The sequence below is a fragment of the Rhinopithecus bieti genome, unplaced genomic scaffold (genome assembly GCF_001698545.2).
Source record: "Rhinopithecus bieti isolate Rb0 unplaced genomic scaffold, ASM169854v2 scaffold_21412, whole genome shotgun sequence".
NCBI lineage: Eukaryota > Metazoa > Chordata > Mammalia > Primates > Cercopithecidae > Rhinopithecus > Rhinopithecus bieti.
The window spans coordinates 2,755,420-2,773,474 of record NW_016811643.1 but is presented as its reverse complement, the minus strand read 5'-3'; the positions used below and the strand labels follow the sequence as shown (position 1 = coordinate 2,773,474).

Here is an 18,055-nt window from a genome sequence, read left to right as displayed (position 1 = left end):
GATTAAGGCCCATCCTAATCACCTCATTTTAACTGAAGTATTACTTTACAGACCTTATCCCCAAATACAGTCACATTCTGAAGTGCTGGGTGTTACGATTTTAACATATAAATTGGAAAGGGGAACAAAATTCAACTCATAAGATAGGGTATGAGAGAGCATCAGAGGTGCAGTTCTCAGGATTAATATTAAGGGAATTCTTGAGTACCTAAGTTTGCATGAAATAGAACAAAACCCAAGTCAATATGCCCACATCTCATCTTCTTTGACTTATCATATTTCTTCTATGCTGGGCCTTGGAATGGTGAGTTTAGAGAACACAAACCATTGGAATTATTCCATCCTCCGTCTGAAGACATAAACATAAGTCCAGCATCCCTTTAACAGTCTGTGTCCCTAGCCGATAGCATAGACTTGGCTAGATTATTACATAAGTAAACAATTCATTCTTGTTGAAAGCATAAGATACATCTATGCACAAAGAAAGACTTGTGTGATAGATAATAAAATGTCAGATGATATGGTTTTTCTTCAAAGTATTTAATGAGATGGATTGGCCATGAGGGTGAGGAGGTAAAGAGAAGTCAAAGAATACAGACTGGTTTAGTTGAAGAAATAACCTTCTAACAAGCAGAGCTGTCTCACTTGGAATAAATAGGCCTAAAGGATGCACGTGTACCAGGACTGACAGTGTTTAGGTAGAGTCTAGGGATCGACTGTTAAAGCAGAATTCCTGCACTGGATGGAGTAGGGGTCCTAACTCAGGAATCTGAGTGGATAATTCACCAAATTTCCAATGAGTCAGAGATAGAAATTCAGATTTTTCACAGCCTTCTCTTAAGCAAATGAACTTGGGAGCATCTTTGTGTCCTTCAGCAAAGTCACCATGAGGCCAGAGGGTCAAGACTGTCAAGTTTACTGACAGGAGTCAGGGTTCTGTGAGGAGACAGCACAGTCACCAGGTTCAATCCAGAGCCTACCAGAGGGCAAAGATCCACAAATTCTAAACAGACTGTTGGCACTGAGGTTCAGGACATCATTTATTCTTTTCATAATACAAGAAAAGAACTAAACATGGAGTCTAGCAGCCTTCTACTCTCATCACAGCCCTGGCCCACTACAGCATTCATTGTGCCCCATTCTTTTTCCACTTATCCCTCACTCTCTATTCACATATCATTTCTCGGGAATACTCCCAAGACTGTCACAGATCTGCTTGGTCTTAACACCATAGATGATGGGATTGACCATGGGTGGGAAGAGCAACTAGAAATTGGTGAGGAGAATGTGGATGTGTGAGGCAGCACGGCAGGCCACATGGTGCATGACTGAAGCGATGACCACAGGTGTGTAGAAGGCTAGGATGGCACCTATGTGAGAGACACATGTCCCAAATGCTTTATAGCAGACCTCCTGAGAGGAGAGTTGTAGAACTGCCTGAAGGATAAAGATATAAGATAGGATGATAAAGAATAGATCTAACACTCCAATAAACATGGCCACAGCAATGCCATAGATATTGTTGAACCTGGTGTCCCCACACACCAGCCTCACCACAGCCATGTGTTCACAGTAACAGTGGGCAATTACTGGGCCTTGGCAGTAGTAGAAGCGTTTCAGCAGGAAGGGGAGTGGAGTCATTAGTGTCAGCCTGGACCACAGCAACCACGCCAATCTTGGTGATGAGGGACCCAGTCAGGACCGTGGTGTAGTGCAGTGGCTTGCAGATAGCCACATAGTGGTCAAAGGCCATGGCCAGCAGCACTGCTGACTCCATGATGGAGAAGGAGTGTAGAAAGAACATCTGGGCCAGACAGGCAAAGAAGTTGATCTCCCGATCCCTGAACCAGAATATGGCAAGCATTTTGGGGAGTGTTGAGGAGGAAGGACCAGGTCGATGGCTGCTAACATGGCCAGAAAGTGGTACATGGGCTCATGGAGGGCTGCATCAGCCTGAATGATGAGAAGAAGGGTGCAGTTTTCAAGCAGGGCCAGTGTATACACTGAGCAGAAGGGGATGGAGATCCAGATGTGCAGGTGCTCCAGGCCTGGAATCCCCATCAACAAGAAGGCAGCTGGATGTGTTGAGGTGATATTGGAGGCTGACATGGCTCCTGGGAATTCTCTTCCTCCTTATCTCCTTCCAGAGGGCCCTTCCAGACAATATTCAATATCAGCAGAATTACAATGCTCACATTCAAGCTCTGATCATTCCTGTGAGAAGATTAGCTCTTATCCCCATTTTTAGACATTAAAAGAAATTAGAAAATAATCATATGTATCATGAAATATTATGCATGATCCTTGCCCTTAACGTGCTTATAAAATCACTGGGAGCTCAGGACATTTAATTCCAATAAAGCTAGTATTACAAAGCAGCCTTATTGAGAAATCAAGTGGAGGAAGAGCCTTTTGTGGTCTGCATGTGGCCAAAAGCAACTTTGTAAGGAATATAGATTGCTGCTTAATTAAAATTATACCCATAAACATTTACCATCACTGTCTTCCTATTGCCCACACTCCCAATTATGAAAGAGTTTCTCCCCTGAAATGTCAATCTTGGTCATATGAAAAATAAATGTAGTTAGCACTTTCTAATAATTTACTTCCCTACAAGTTCTTTAGATTTTTTTGCTAGCGGGGGTTTCATAGGTCCTTATTTGATACTCAGGTATCCCTCCAACTAAAGCCCTACCTCCAGGTAACTTGAGAACACAAGAAGCCCTTTTGTTGTTCTCTTTCGCCTAACTGCAGTTTAACCTTCATCTCTACATGCTTCTTCCTTCCTGGCCTTCACGACATTCAGAAGAAGAGATGCCCCACACTCACCTTTTGCAAGACTGACCTATTCCCTTCACACTATTTTTCCATCTGGGCTCCTTATATTCTTTTTCCACCTTTTGTTGTCATTTCCCTTGAAAATGTTTAAACATTTCCTTCCAATATTTTTGATCTGTGCCACATTTTTTTTCAGTTCCTGCCTAAAAACTTTCCTTTGAGGATTTTGAGATCTTTTAAAACACTTAGCACAAATCTGAAACAGAGTGCTTAGTAAATGTGGACACTTATGAATTGAGAAAACAAAAGATTAAGTCACTAACAATCAGAAAAGTTGGAAAACGTCAAAGATGAAACTTGAGCTTTGAGAACTCTGGTTTGCTGCCTCCCAATCCAATGTCTTAAATCACTACACTCTTCTGCTTCTACCTCATTGCTTCCTAAGAAGTATAAATCCAGCATATTCAACTTAACAGAAATATAACTCAAACTCATTACCATGATATAGGAAAAAAATTAGAATCTGAAGACTTGGGTTTAAGTAATGATTGAACCATCAGCCTACCAATAGAAACTATTATTAATCACTAAAATTTTTGAAGATTTAGGTTCCTCACCTATAGATGAAGGCATAACCATATCTTCTATGACAACTTTACTGCTTCATTGTGAGGAAAGATAAAATCATGAGAAGAGTCCCTGTAAACTGTAAAGCATTGTAAAACTGTTATTTGTCATTACAATATTCCCCCTCCCACTCAGATCTGCCCCTTTTTTAAAAATGTTTTTCTTGACATCAGCACAATCCTGCATTCCTTGGCCTTATATCTCCCTTCATCTAACACCCCTCAACTGTTTTCCCTCACAGCAACATTTGTTGAAAAGGTTGAGTAATTCATTCTCTACTTCCTCATCTCCTCTACTCCCCTTATATGATCTTATCATTGCTTATTTATTCCCCCCCCCTTCTTTTTTCTTCTCTTTTTGTTCCCCTTTTATTCTCATACTTCTCTAGGTGCTCTCTTAGGTGGTAAAAATGCCAAGAGAAACCAATATTCAGGGAATGCTCAAATGTATAACTTCTACTCTGAGTTCCCGACTAGCATATCCTACTTCCCACTGGATAGCTCCACTTCGAGGTCTCACAGGCATCTCAAATGAAATAGGGCCAAAACAGAAATCTCTCTCCACAAACTCTTTCCTCTCCATGACTTGCCCATCTTAGTATGTATTATTACCATCCATCCCATAGCTAGGTCAGAAACCCAGGGGGTAATCCTTGATTCAGTCCCCTTCCTCATTCTGTATATCCAATTTCAAAAGGCAAGTGTGATCAACCTATAATATATTCCAGTCCCTACTCTTTTTTGTGTGCCTTGCCAAGCACTCTTATTTAGGTCACCATCATCTTTCATCTGGACTACAAGAGTCTCCTAACTCTTCTCAGTGGTATGGAATCTTGTACCCTCTAAAATAATTCATTCTCTGTACTGCAACCAAAAAGGCCATTTAAGAAAGCAAGTTCTATCATGTGAGGCCTTCACTAAAGCCTTCATGGGCTACCATTGTACTTAGGATGGCATGCACATTCTAACTCTGGCTTACAAGATCCTGCATGGTCTGGTCACTACTCACTTTTCAGGCTCATCTCTTCCACTTCTCCCTTCATTATTCTCCAGGCATATGGCCTTCCACAAATGCTGGAGCTCACAGAGTTCTTTCTCAGTCAGTGATAGTGGCCCTTGATGCTGCCCCTGAATTGTCTCATACTGTTCTTCTCTCCATGCCCTGTGCCTTCCATAATTGACATATCATCATCTCTTTCCTGTCAGTATAAAAACTTCATTAGTTTTCTACCCCTGCTCATCTGTCACCGTGTGACAGACCACGTAGTTTATTAGTTTGGTGCAAAAGTAATTGCGGTTTTCGCCATTACTTTTTATGCAGAAAACACAATTGCTTTTGCGCCAACCTAACACTTCCCTGCTGAAAACCACTTATGGGATTGCTACAAGAAAAATAAAAATCACGAAACACTTCTGAAAACCTATTCCTGCCTAAATTGTTGGCCTTACTCCTTTTAGTCCCCGAAATATTCATCCTAGTTTAAACCACACTGGGTTATCCGCCATTTCCTGAAAGGGTAATGTTTGTAGCTCATACTATTTATCTGGAATTCTTTCCTCTGCCTCCTTTCATACCTAATCAAGATCCTGCCACCTTTTTGGTGAAGTCTTTTCAGATTCTTCCAGGAAGATGTTCCCAGTCATTTCAATGAAGATTCACTAACGCGTTGAATCAAATTCCACAATGAGGGTACCATCTATGTTACCTACCATCTATGTTACCTTTGCGTGTATCTATCAATTCATCAGGCCATGAATTCTTTAAGTACAAAGGCTGTGACTTTATTCATTTCTATATTCAGACTTTACTGAACATGGTTGTTACTCAATAAGTGCCTTTTGTTTTAACCTTTTTAAACTTTTATTTTAGGTTCAAGGGTACATGTGTAGGTGTTATAGAGGTAAATGTGTGTCATGGGGGCTTGTTATACAGATTATTCCATCACTCAGGTACTAAACCTAATACGCAATAGTTATTTTTTCTGCTCTTCTCCCTCCTTCCACCCTCCACCTCCAGATAGGCCCCAGTGTCTGTTGTTCCCGCTTTTGTGTCCATAAAGAACAGTACTAGGAAAAGAAAAGTGCTATTTTAAATGAATGCATGAATGATTCCCTTCCTGGAGAAACTTACTCCTTCCTTCCCACTGCATAATATACCACCCTATGATCCAAACCGAGACTTACCTCCACAGATGGAAATTCTATGAAATTTCCCATCCCAGCCGGGTGAGGTGGCGGGCGCCTGTAGTCCCAGCTACTCGGGAGGCTGAGGCAGGAGAATGGCGTAAACCCAGGAGGCGGAGCTTGCAGTGAGCTGAGATCCGGCCACTGCACTCCAGCCTGGGCGACAGAGCGAGACTCCGTCTCAAAAAAAAAAAAAAAAAAAAAGAAATTTCCCATCCCTTTTTGTTACCTAGGTCAGAATAAAGGCTTATTAGAAACTCTGCCTCAAAGTCTAACATATATCTGTGCATTTTCTGCAGGACTTAGCTTTGAGATGGATGCATGGAAGCCCCATGATGAAAGGACTCTTTTATGTCTTTACCACAACTATATCCCATATAGGCACTTGCTAACTATTTCTTGAATAAATAAAAGAATGTCCTCTTATACATGCTGTCACCCTTACCCTAAGCAAATATGCTGCAATTCCAAACAGGGCTCTCTGCTGCCTGAGTGGCCTCATCTCCCTTATTCCCACTGTGCTCCTGCTGCCCACACCTGGCCCTCCCATTTATTTGTCCTCAATCCCACAGCTTGCCTATTCTGTTTTAAAATGCCCGAGAATCCATCAACCTTCCCTCTTTCCAGTGTCCATTCAAATGTACCTCTAATTCCATTCACCATCTGACTCTGCTTATCTGGTCTTCTGCCCAACACCCTTGAACCTGCTTGGCATGAGTGCTTTGCCCAGTCCTTACACGTCGCCTTATGTTTGTTTCCTGCCTTCATAGCCAAGATGTCGGCAAACAACAAAAGGAAGACTTTGTCTCCCCCAAGAGTGCATGGGGGCTCCATACCTACACAGTATTCAATCAGGGCTGTTATCTATGTGGCAGGCCACACCTGTATCCTGAGAGGACCTTAGAATGATGATTTTGGGAAACTGAGTCCCCAAATGGTCATGGAGGAAATAAGCAGCATATGTAGTACTAAATTTCACATCTCCTCACCCCTACTCCATGCATCAGGTTCTCATAAGGAGTGCACAACCTACATCCCTTGCATGTGTAGTTCACAGCAGGTTTTTGCTCCTATGAGAATCTAATGCCCCGGCTGATCTGACAGAAGGCAGAGCTCAGGCAATAATGCTCTCTTCACCTACTGCTCACCTCCTGCTGTGCATCCCAGTTCCTAAGAGGCCATGGACTAGTACCAGTCTGTGGCACAGGGGTTGGGGACCCATGGTCTATAAGACTACTATAAGACTATGCTGCAAAGATATAACTGGTTGTTGCTGAAAACTTTAAGTAAAGTTACCTGACCTGTCCTTCCCACCTCCTTATTTCAGCCTCTTCATTTTTATCCTGGACTATTATAGCAGCTATGACTTAGGTTGGGCCTGAATGTGCAGTAGGAGGGAAGTGACTAACATGGTCTGGGCCTTAGCTGAATGCTAAGGTTTTCTGGAGGAGGTCCCTAATGCACAACACAAAAAGGAGTGCATGCCTGAGAGGCAGGAAAGTATTTCCTCTCATAATGATGACATGGAGGATCTGGAGTTTGCAGAAGCAGTATTTTGAGGAGGATTGAGAGCTCTCCTGTTAGACATATACAGGGATGAGAATTAGAGAAGAGAATCGGGAGATAAGCTAATGCCTGAGATGAAGATAGGTTGTCTGAGCATAAGATGTCTGCGAGAGCTGGATTCTGCTCTGTGCACTCCATGGCTCAGCTTCCTGACCTAGGCTATTCCCCTCAAATATTAAACACTCTTCTCCCATCAGGTCTCTGCTCTGCCTTTGGATTTTCCCTGTAGTGATTATTATTTTCAGTCTGATTTCTGCCATTATCCTGGTTGTTCCCTGTTTTCGCTGCTCCCCAGCTCATATGCCCTTGACTTGACCTGTGCACACAAGTACCTAGCTCCAGCCCCGGAAGCCACTTGATTCCAGCACAGGCACCCCTCCCTAGTCATCTTGCCCCTGGTCCCATCTGTGTCAGCTGTCTTACAGTGCCCTCTATCTGCCCGGCCTTCCCCTTCCACCATTGCCCTAATTTGTGCTCACCCCTCAGCAGGAAGCTCAATTCATTTTCCATGTGCTTTAGGAAAAACTGGTGCAGGTTTCCTCTCTTAGAGAGAGAAGGGTTGGGAAAGAGAGTTGGAAAGGGAGGGTCTGGCTCTATCCTCATAATCAGCTACTCTTTTCCCAAAAGAAAAAGGAAACAGGCCTTGTCTCTGAGGAATACCCTGAAAGGGCCCCATGATGAGCCTAGTCTCTTCTCTGGGGCCAACTCTAGGAGTCTTCTCTGCTTCAGGCTCTGGTCTTCCTACAGGCCCTACTCCCTCACCATTCTGTGGTATTCGATCATGCCTCTCCCTCGAGGCAGGATGGAGTATGACTTCAGTAATCAGTGTGCCCTTCTCCACTCTCCCCTTCCTTCCCTGCAGTTCACAAGCAGCTGTCTTATGGGTATGCTTTCCAGCTGTGACTCAGAAAAGTGGAGTTCAGGCATAACTTGGTCAAGGTTATCTATTCTTTGTTTTATTTGGAGTTTGGATGTTTTTGTTTGCAGACAGAACTGTGAGTTAAGGTAATAGGTGACAGATCTAGGTTTGTCTCAGCTTGTGAACTTGACAAGGCACTTAACCTCTCTGTTCTTTGTATTGTTTCTTGTTGTGGGGACAGTAATCCCAGTCTTTCCCACCTCACTGGGTGGGGTGATCCAATGAGATCATTAAGGAATAACTCTCAATGTTATTATTGCTCAATTATTAACCATGAATAATACCAACATATCAATATGTCCTCTAATCACTGCTCTTAGAGCTTGCTATTCTTCTGCCATGGTCCTGAGAAAGGAAGTTGGTTTTTGCAGTAGCCTCTAAGTCCTTCAACCTGAAATAACTCTAGATGGGAGCCCTATAGCTCCTACTGAGACTGTATTCTGGTCACATTCCCTTTCTTCCCACAGAGACACACAAGTCTTCCATCAGTTATCCTAACTCTTGTCCCTCAGAGACAAGGACTTGCCTCTCACACCTGGAGTGTCCAGAATATATTGGGTTGAGGTGGACTTCTACACAGGGCTTGCATTGTGAAAGTCTGAATTAAGTTTAGCAGGCACAGACTACATAGAGATGGTGATCTGGACTTGAAGTTCACAAGCTTATATTAGGAACGGTCATTGTGGAAGATACCAGGCTGTGTTAGGGAAAGATTGAAGTAATTATATAGTTAATTATTTTGAGAAACAACCATATACCATTTTCCATAGTGGCTACACTATTTTGCATTCCCAACACCAGTACACATGGTTCCAACCTTACCACTTCCTCATTAACACTATTTTCTGGATTTTGATCATAGTATTTCACACCCAGTAGGATGGATATCTCAGTGTGTTTCAATTTGTATTTCCCTAATGATTACTGATGTTAGACCTCTTTTCTTAATGGCCATTTGTATATCTTCAGAAAAAATGTTATTCAAGTCCTTTGCCCATTTTTGAATTGGATTATTTAGTGGGGGAGGGGGTATTATATATTCTGGATATCTATTATATATTCTGGATAGTAATACCTTATTAGACGTATGCTTTGCACACATTCTCCTATGTTGTAGGTTGCCTTTCTACTCTCTTGATAGTCCCTTCATGAACAGAAGTTTTTAGTTTTGATGAAGTCCAATTTATTTTTCTTTTGAGACCTATACTTTTGGTGCTATAACCAAGAAAACATTGCCAAATCCAAAGTCCTGAAGCTTTTCACTTACGTTTTCTTGTATGAGTTTTATGATTTTAGATCTTATATTCCATCTTTGATCCATTTGATTTAATTTTTGTATATGGTAAAAGTCCAATTTCAGTCTTTTGCATGTGGATATCCAGTTTTCCCAGCACCACTTGTTTGAAAACACAAATAATGAATTCTTTTGGTTTTTCCACAAGTTATTGGGGTACAGGTGGTATTTGGCTATGTGAGTAAGTTCTTTAGTGGAGATTTGTGAGAACCTGGTGTACCCATCACCCGAGCAGTCTACATTGCACCATATTTGTTGTCTTTTATCCCTCGCCTCCTCCCACTCTTCTCCCCAAGTCCCCAAAGTCCATTGTATCATCCTTATGGCTTTGCACCCTCGTTTTACCCAACCCCATTTTACAAAATAGCATTCAGCAGTTGAGCACTTCCCCGTTCCTGGTTTCCTGAACAACATTATCTTGTAGGTTTTCTTTCTCCTTCATTGGTGTTGTCTTCTGCTGGCTAGTTCTTTTTTTCCTTTCCTTTGAATCTCTTCTCTTTGTACACCAACTTGTAGGCATTTTCATTTTTCATGGTTTTAACTATCTACTCTTTGATAACTCCCAACTCTGTATCTTCAACTCAGATATCTCCCTTGAACTTCAAACTGGTAAATTATTTTCTCTTTTTTTTTTTTTTTTTTTGAATGGCATGCCTGTTTTATTTAATTTTTTCTTTAAAACACTGAAAGTGTGGTCCTGCATCAGCAGCATTACCTGGGAGGAATTCACAGGCTCTCAGGCCCACTCCAGGCTTTCTTTCTTTTTTTCTTAAATATACTTTAAGTTCTAGGGTACATGTGCACAACGTGCAGGTTTGTTACATATGTATACATGTGCCATGTTGGTGTGCTGCACCCATTAACTTATCATTTACATTAGGCATATCTTCTAATCCTATCCCTCCCCCCTCCCCCAACCCCACGACAGGCCCCAGTGTGTGAGGTTTCCCACTCTGTGTCCAAGTGTTCTCATGGTTCAATTCCCACCTGTGAGTGAGAACAGGCGGTGTTTGGTTTTCTGTCCTTGTGATTGTTTGTTCAGAATGGTTTCCAGCTTCATCCATGTCCCTCCAAAAGACGTGAAGTCATCCTTTTTTATGGCTGCATAGTATTCCATGATGCATATGTGCCACATTTTCTTTTTTTTTTTTTTTTTGAGACGGAGTCTCGCTCTGCTGCCCAGGCTGGAGTGCTGTGGCCAGATCTCAGCTCACTGCAAGCTCCGCCTCCCAGGTTCACGCCATTCTCCTGCCTCAGCCTCCGGAGTAGCTGGGACTACAGGCGCCCGCCACCTCGCCCGGCTAATTTTTTTGTATTTTTTTAGTAGAGACGGGGTTTCACCGTGCTAGCCAGGATGGTCTCGATCTCCTGACCTCGTGATCCGCCCGTCTCGGCCTCCCAAAGTGCTGGGATTACAGACTTGAGCCACCGCGCCCGGCCTGTGCCACATTTTCTTAATCCAGTCTATCATTGATGGACATTGGGGTTGGTTGCAAGTCTTTGCTATTGTGAATAGTGCCACAATTAACATATGTGTGCATGTGTCTTTCTAGCAGTATAATTTATGATCCTTTGGGTATATACCCGGTAATGGGATAGCTGGGTCAAATAGTATTTCTAGTACTAGATCCTTGAGGAATCGCCACACTGTCTTCCACAATGGTTGAACTAGTTTATAGTTCCACCAGCAGTGTAAAAGCATTCCTATTTGTCCACATACTCTCCAGCACCTGTTGTTTCCTGCCTTTTAATGATTGCCATTCTAACTGGTGTGAGATGGTGTCTCATTGTGGTATTGATTTGCATTTCTCTGGCCAGTGATGATGAGCATTTTTTCCTGTGTCTGTTGGCTGCATAAATGTCTTATTTTGAAAAGTGTCTGTTCATATCCTTTGCCCACTTTTTGATGGGGTTGTTTGATTTTTTCTTGTAAATTTGTTTAAGTTCTTTGTAGCTTATGGATATTAGCCCTTTGTCAGATGGGTGGATTGTAAAAACTTTTCTCCCATTCTGTAGGTTGCCTGTTCACTCTGATGGTAGTTTCTTTTGCTGTGCAGAAGCTCTTTAGTTTAATTAGATTCCCCTGTTTGAAGATGACATGATTGTACATTTAGAAAACCCCATCGTCTCAGCCCAAAATCTCATGAAGCTGATAAGCAACTTCAGCAAAGTCTCAGGATACAAAATCAATATGAAAAAATCACAAGCATTCCTATACACCAATGACAGACAAACAGCCAAATCATGAGTGAGCTCCCATTCACAATTGCTTCAAAGGGAATAAAATACCTAGGAATCCAACTTACTAGGGATATGAAGGACCTCTTCAAGGAGAACTACAAACCACTGCTCAACAAAGTAAAAGAGGACACAAACAAATGGAAGAACATACCATGTTCATGGATAGGAAGAATCAATATCATAAAAATGGCCATACTGCCCAAGGTAATTTATAGATTCAATGCCATTGCCATCAAGCTACCAGTGACTTCTTCAGACAATTGGAAAAAACTACTTTAAACTTCATATGGAACCAAAAAAGAGCCCACATTGCCAAGACCATCCTAAGCCAAAAGGACAAAGCTGGAGGCATCATGCTACCTGACTTCAAGCTATACTACAAGGCTGCAGTAACCCAAACAGCATGGTACTGTTACCGAAACAGAGATATAGACCAATGGAACAAAACAGAGCCCTCAGAAATAATACCACACATCTACAACCATCTGATCTTTGACAAACCTGACAAAACAAGAAATGGGGAAACGATTCCCTATTTCATAAATGGCGCTGGGAAAACTGGCTAGCCATAAGTAGAAAGCTGAAACTGGATCCCTTCCTTACACCTTATACAAAGATTAATTCAAGATGGATTAGAGACTTAAATGTTAGACCTAAAACCATTAAAAGCCTAGAAGAAAACCTAGGCAACACCATTCAGGACATAGGCATGGGCAAGGACTTCATGACTAAAACACCAAAAGCAATGGCAATTATTTTCTTTTCTAACATCTATTCTTATCTAATATACATGTCCAACTACATGTCCAAAACAGAACTCTGATTCCTCTCTCTCTCCAACCCTGTAAACCTGCTTTTCTCTTCATGTTTCCCGTTGCATTGAAGCCCTTCTCTTTACTCAGCTTCTCAGACTGGAGCCTTCCTTGAAGCCCATCATATTCTCATAACCCCACGTTGAATGAATCTACCAACAAATCCTATCAACTGGACCTTCAAAGTATATCCCAAGTGTAATCACTTCTCATTGCCTCCCTGCTGCCATTCTGGTCTAAGGCACAATCATTTCCTGTGTTGGCTATAACAATAACTTTTGTAACAATAACAACTCTATCCTTGCCCCTTACATCGAACCCAGAGTAGGTATTTTAAAGTTTAAGTCATAGTACAACAGAACCCTGTTCAAAAGCTTTTAATAGCTTTCCACCACAGATCAAACAAAATTCAGTCTTCACCATGTTTAATAAATACCCTTTGGTCTCTGGACTTTTGCTACCTCTCCTACCGTCTCCTCTTAGTCACTCCAGTCCAGCAACTAGCCTGATACTGTCCCCAAATTCACCAAACACATTCCAGACATCAAGGCCCGTATGTCTGTTCTTTTGCCTGGAGCACTGTCTTCCACATAGCTGCATGCTTTGTTCACTTGTTTCATCAAGATTTCTACCAAATGTCACCTTCTCAGAAAGGCCTATCATGACCACCTTGTCTAAAATTGTGCCCCATGTCATTTTCTGTCTTATTATCCTGTTTTTACCCACAGCACTTTTAAAATTTATTTTTCATTAACAAATTGTATATATTTATCGTGTACAACATGGAGTTTTTAAATGTGTATACATTGTAGAATGGCTAAATCAAGCTAATTAACATATATTACCTCATATACTTTTCCTTTTTTTTTTTCTTTTTGGTGAGAACAGTTAAAATCTACTCTCTTCATAAGTTTCAAGAATATAATATGTTGTTATTAACTGTAGTTCCCATCTTATACAATAGGTCTCTTAAATTTATTTCTTTTAACTGAAATTTTGTCTCCTCCAATCAACATTTCATCAATACTGACACCCCCACACCCTGGGAACTACCATTCTATTTTCTCTACTTCTATGTTCAACTTTTTTAGATTTCACATTTAAGTAAGATCATGCAATATTTCTCTTTTTGTGCCTGGCTTATTTCACTTCACATAATGAACTCCAGATTTATATATGTTCTCAAATGACAGAATTTCCTCCTTTTTTAATGCAGAATAGTATTCCATTGTGTGTGTGTGTGTGTGTGTGTGTGTGTGTGTCACATTTTCTTTATCCATTCATCCATTGATGGACACTTAGACTGATTCCATATCTTGGCTATTACGAGTACTGCTGCAGTGAACATTGGAGTATAGGTATCTCAACATATTCCTTCAGATATATATCCAGTACTGGGATTGCTAGATCATATGGTAGCTCTATTTTTAAGTTTTGGTAGTTCTATTTTTAACTTTTTGAGGAAACTTCATACTGTTTTCCATAATAGCTATACTAATTTACATTCCTGCTAACCATGTGCAATTTCTCCATACCATCTCCAATGCTTGTTATCTTACATCATTTTAATAATAGCCATTCTAACTTCACAGCAATTTAATGCTGCAATGAACATCAGTGTAGGTATCTCTTTAACATTGTTTTAGACATATAACCAGTTCTGGAGTTGCTGGATCATACAGGTAGTTCTATTTTTAACTCTTTGAGGAAACTTTATACTATTTCCCATGAAGGCTGTACTACTTTACATTCCTACCAACCGTGTGCAAGGATTCTCTTTTCTTCACATGCTCTCCAGCACTTGTCTTTCATCATGTTGATAATAGCCATTCTAATTTCACGGAACTTTTCAATATCTATTTGTCATGTATTGATTTTGAAAAGCAAATATCTCCTATTAGCATAGATGTTCCATGAAACAAGAACTTTGTCTTCCTTGTTCAATATGGCATTCCTAGTAGTACTTAGAGAAATACTGACACATGGTGGGTGCTCAATAATATTGTATAGAATAGTTGTTGTTGACTGAATAAAATGTGCCCCCATAGTATCCTAAGTTAATGCTAAACATCTATGACTGTCCCTGAGACCCATAAAAATAATGTAGAGCTGAGGCTTGGCTCTGATCATCGTGGAGCTGGCAGAAAATTGGAATCATTTCATGCATCTGTTTTGCCACTTTAGAATCAGTTGAGTCCCTGAAGAACCAAATAGGAGAATGACCAAAACTCGGGATCCCCAAAACTTTTCATATTTGAAGTGTCATTTCTCTGTGAGCTCCCAGGGAACCTATATGTTTGGAGAATAAAGCCTGCACCTTCCTCTTCATCATCTGGGCCATGTCTTCCCCCACTAGGTCTTCCCTTCACCATCTGCATTTAAAGCTCCTTAAAAGCAGGAGTATTTCCAGACTTTTATACCTCCAGGACAATAGCAGATACATAAGCCATCAATGTGTCTTTGTTGACTTATTGTCCGAAATCAAGTTTCATGTCTGCCCAGACGACATTTGATTAGAATCCAGTCTGTTCTTTTGAGAGTCATCCGCCGTTACCTAACATCATCACAATCTTCTTTTAAATGCCAACAGAGAGACAGAAATTCATCCTGGTCTCTGCCTTCACAAAGTCTATTGTGTAGGAATCTACTGATGATTTACCAGGTTCTAGGCACTTTACTAAAACTTGTATATGTGCTATCTCATGTCAACCTTCCCCATTTTTTAAAATGGAGAACAAGAGGCTAAGAGCTGTTACTTAACTTACCTAAGAGTGAACTCTATCCCACAAATAGCATTTGATAAGATGCTGTGTGGGTAATAGAGAGAAAGGACACACACAGGGTGTCAGAAAATAATCATGAACACATTGGCTTTGAATTAGGCTTCAGTGGTCCTCAGAAAATGCCCAATGTCCCTTGCCTTCTAGGTTTTATGCATGCTGTTTCCTCTTCCTGGTGTATTCCTCCCTTCAAGCCCACTTTACCCTTCTAAACCCTAAATCCTTGACGAGTTCTTGATAGTGGATCCCTCCCCTGCCAAAAGAGCCTCTGGTTTTTAAAGTCTATATATGTTCCATTGAATTTTAATTGATTTTAATGTCTGTACATCCTTCAATCCAGACTGTGACCTCCTTGAGAACAGGGGCATGATCCTTCAACCCTATGCCTTAAAATCTAACATAATCCTTCACATATAATAGATGCTCAGTGATTGTTACATTTGATAAAATAAGATAAATACTTTGTATTGAGGGCTTAGCAGAGACCAGGCAAAATGATAAATGTTTTGTATATATCATCTAATTTAATCTTCACTGCTTCCCTACTTTACATATGAAGAACTAGTGTTCAAAAAAAATAGTGTTTCCTAAATAAACACCAGGAAGCAAACATTTTATCAGGAATGTTCAATATTTTGGCTGGGCCATACTGGAAGTTGTCTTAGGCCACACATAAAATACACTAACACTGATGATAGCTAATGAACTAAAAAAAAGTCACAGAATAATTCATAATGTTTTAAGAAAGTTTACAAATTTGCATTGGTCTACAGGTTGGACAAGCTTGTTTTAGATGGAGGGAGGGGACCAGGAGAAAAAACAAAATTAGTAAAACATTCTAAAATATGTTTCTATGCCAAAAAAAACTGTTAAGACTATGCTCAAGGACCTTTCCACCTTCCCCACCTACCCACATTGAACTCTCAGGATAGATCTTCTCTGCTATCCTATCCTTCCCTCTCCCATCAGGGCCTGTATTTTTCCAGCTTTCAATTTGTTGCCTCTTTCCAGCATCCCAGGGGTCTTTTTAGCATCTTTATCCCCCAGGGAATTGCTATTCTCATGTAGGGTGCTAATAATAGGATAAATACCCCAGTTCTTTTGCTTCCTACACTGTAACGCCTGTAGGACCAGATCCCACTATCACATCCTGCCTCAGACCTGGTAAGTTTGTCTCTCTGTCTGGTCTTCTCAGTGTGCCTACTATCCGGTTGAACAAAGACATGACTGCCACTAAGGTAATTTTTTCACTAAGGTTGTCTCTACTTCAGATTAAAAGGACTTACAAATGAATCACACTTTTGACCACTGTTTTGTGGCCGTGTAGTTTAATTGGCTCTTCAGGTAACTGTCTCCCCTAGTAATCACTGTAGTAGCCTATGAAGTAGGAATCAACCTCTCCAGGTTACACAGATAGGGAAACAGTTTAAGAGTGTTTAGGTGGCTTGACCAAGATCACACAGCTGGTGAGTTGTAAAGCTGAGATTTGAATGTGGCTGCCCTTGGGCACCCATGAATGAGTGCTAAATTCTGGATTGGAAACTTCCAGATGCTCATGAGCACCTCCAAGATAAAGAACTTGCTCCGTTCCTCACGAGACAGCCTTGTTCCTGGCATTCGAACTCCTATTCTTATATATTTTAGGTAAGGCCTTTCTTATATCAAGTGCTAAAATAATTCAGAACAAAGCAGGGGAATGAGGGGCATTAAGGAGAGTTATTCTGGAGAGCTATCTGGAGGAGGCAGGGAGGCTTCCTTGCCTGATCTCAGTAAGCAGATGAAACAGAGGAAAATAACACTAGAGTATAGGCAGAAAAGGGTTCATGGGCAGAGAGTAGAAAGCTTTAAGAGTTTCTAGCCATTCACCATGGAGAGGGCTCTGCAGCCACGACACCCACTCCCATCCTAGACATCACTGAATCAGACTAAAGTGGCAAAGGCTCCTTTGAACACGGTGATGATAACCCATCTTCTGCCTTGCATACTTTCCCAGTGCCCTAAAATCTCATCCTGAGTGTTTTTCATGAGGTCTAACTCAAATATTAGTAGGAGAGTAAAGAAGTGAGGACTACCCAAGGCTCTCACTTCAACCTTGACCTCTTTCCTAAAATCCAGGAATATTATACTCAACATATGCTCTTCCAACTTCGTATTCCCCCTCTGTGCAAATGGGGTGAGACTATGGGAACTTGTGGTCATTACGCTGTGTAGTTCCAGATCAAGGCTGGAGCAAAAGTTTTTTGAGTAGCAGTTTAAGGCCTGAGAAAATATGTTTCAATCATTAAAAGACTGAGATGAAAGAAGAAAAGAAGGGAGGGAAAGAAAGTAGGACCATCTCATTCATGACTGGATTATTCAGCTCTCAATTTTCTCCACAAAGGGTACTGAAGCATGGACACTGCAAAAACAATGTCTCACATAAATGTGTGTCCCTGTGTCTTCTGAGTACAGCCTTACTCATGCATCTTGCACAATAACATATATAGATACACAAAATCACATGCCCAGCCAAACACTGTGGTCCCATCAAATGGAACAGTTTTACATGCATCATTTCACAAGGTCCTTCACACTCTGATTTCTCTATCTCAGACCTTTCAGCTACCATGAAGGCTAAAATCTCTTCTAGGCTTGCTTGGGCCCAGGCTGGATGGTGGAAATTCAGGGAGATATCATAGAAGAGAAAAATGGGAAATGCATGAAGGGATGACAAGACAGAAAGGAACAAGATGATTCGCTCAATATGAGAGTGACAGCCACAGTTGACATTGGGATGGAAAGGAGGCATCCTGGACCACAGTTCTTTTTTTTTTTTTTTTTTTTTTTTTTTTTTTTTTTTTTTTTTTTTTTTTTTT

General features: G+C 41.0%; 1 pseudogene; it reads right to left on the bottom strand.

Annotated features, from left to right (window-relative positions):
• Positions 1–1,169: 1,169 nt before the first annotated feature.
• On the bottom strand, positions 1,170–2,109 carry LOC108543784 (olfactory receptor 52K2-like; annotated as a pseudogene).
• Positions 2,110–18,055: the final 15,946 nt, after the last annotated feature.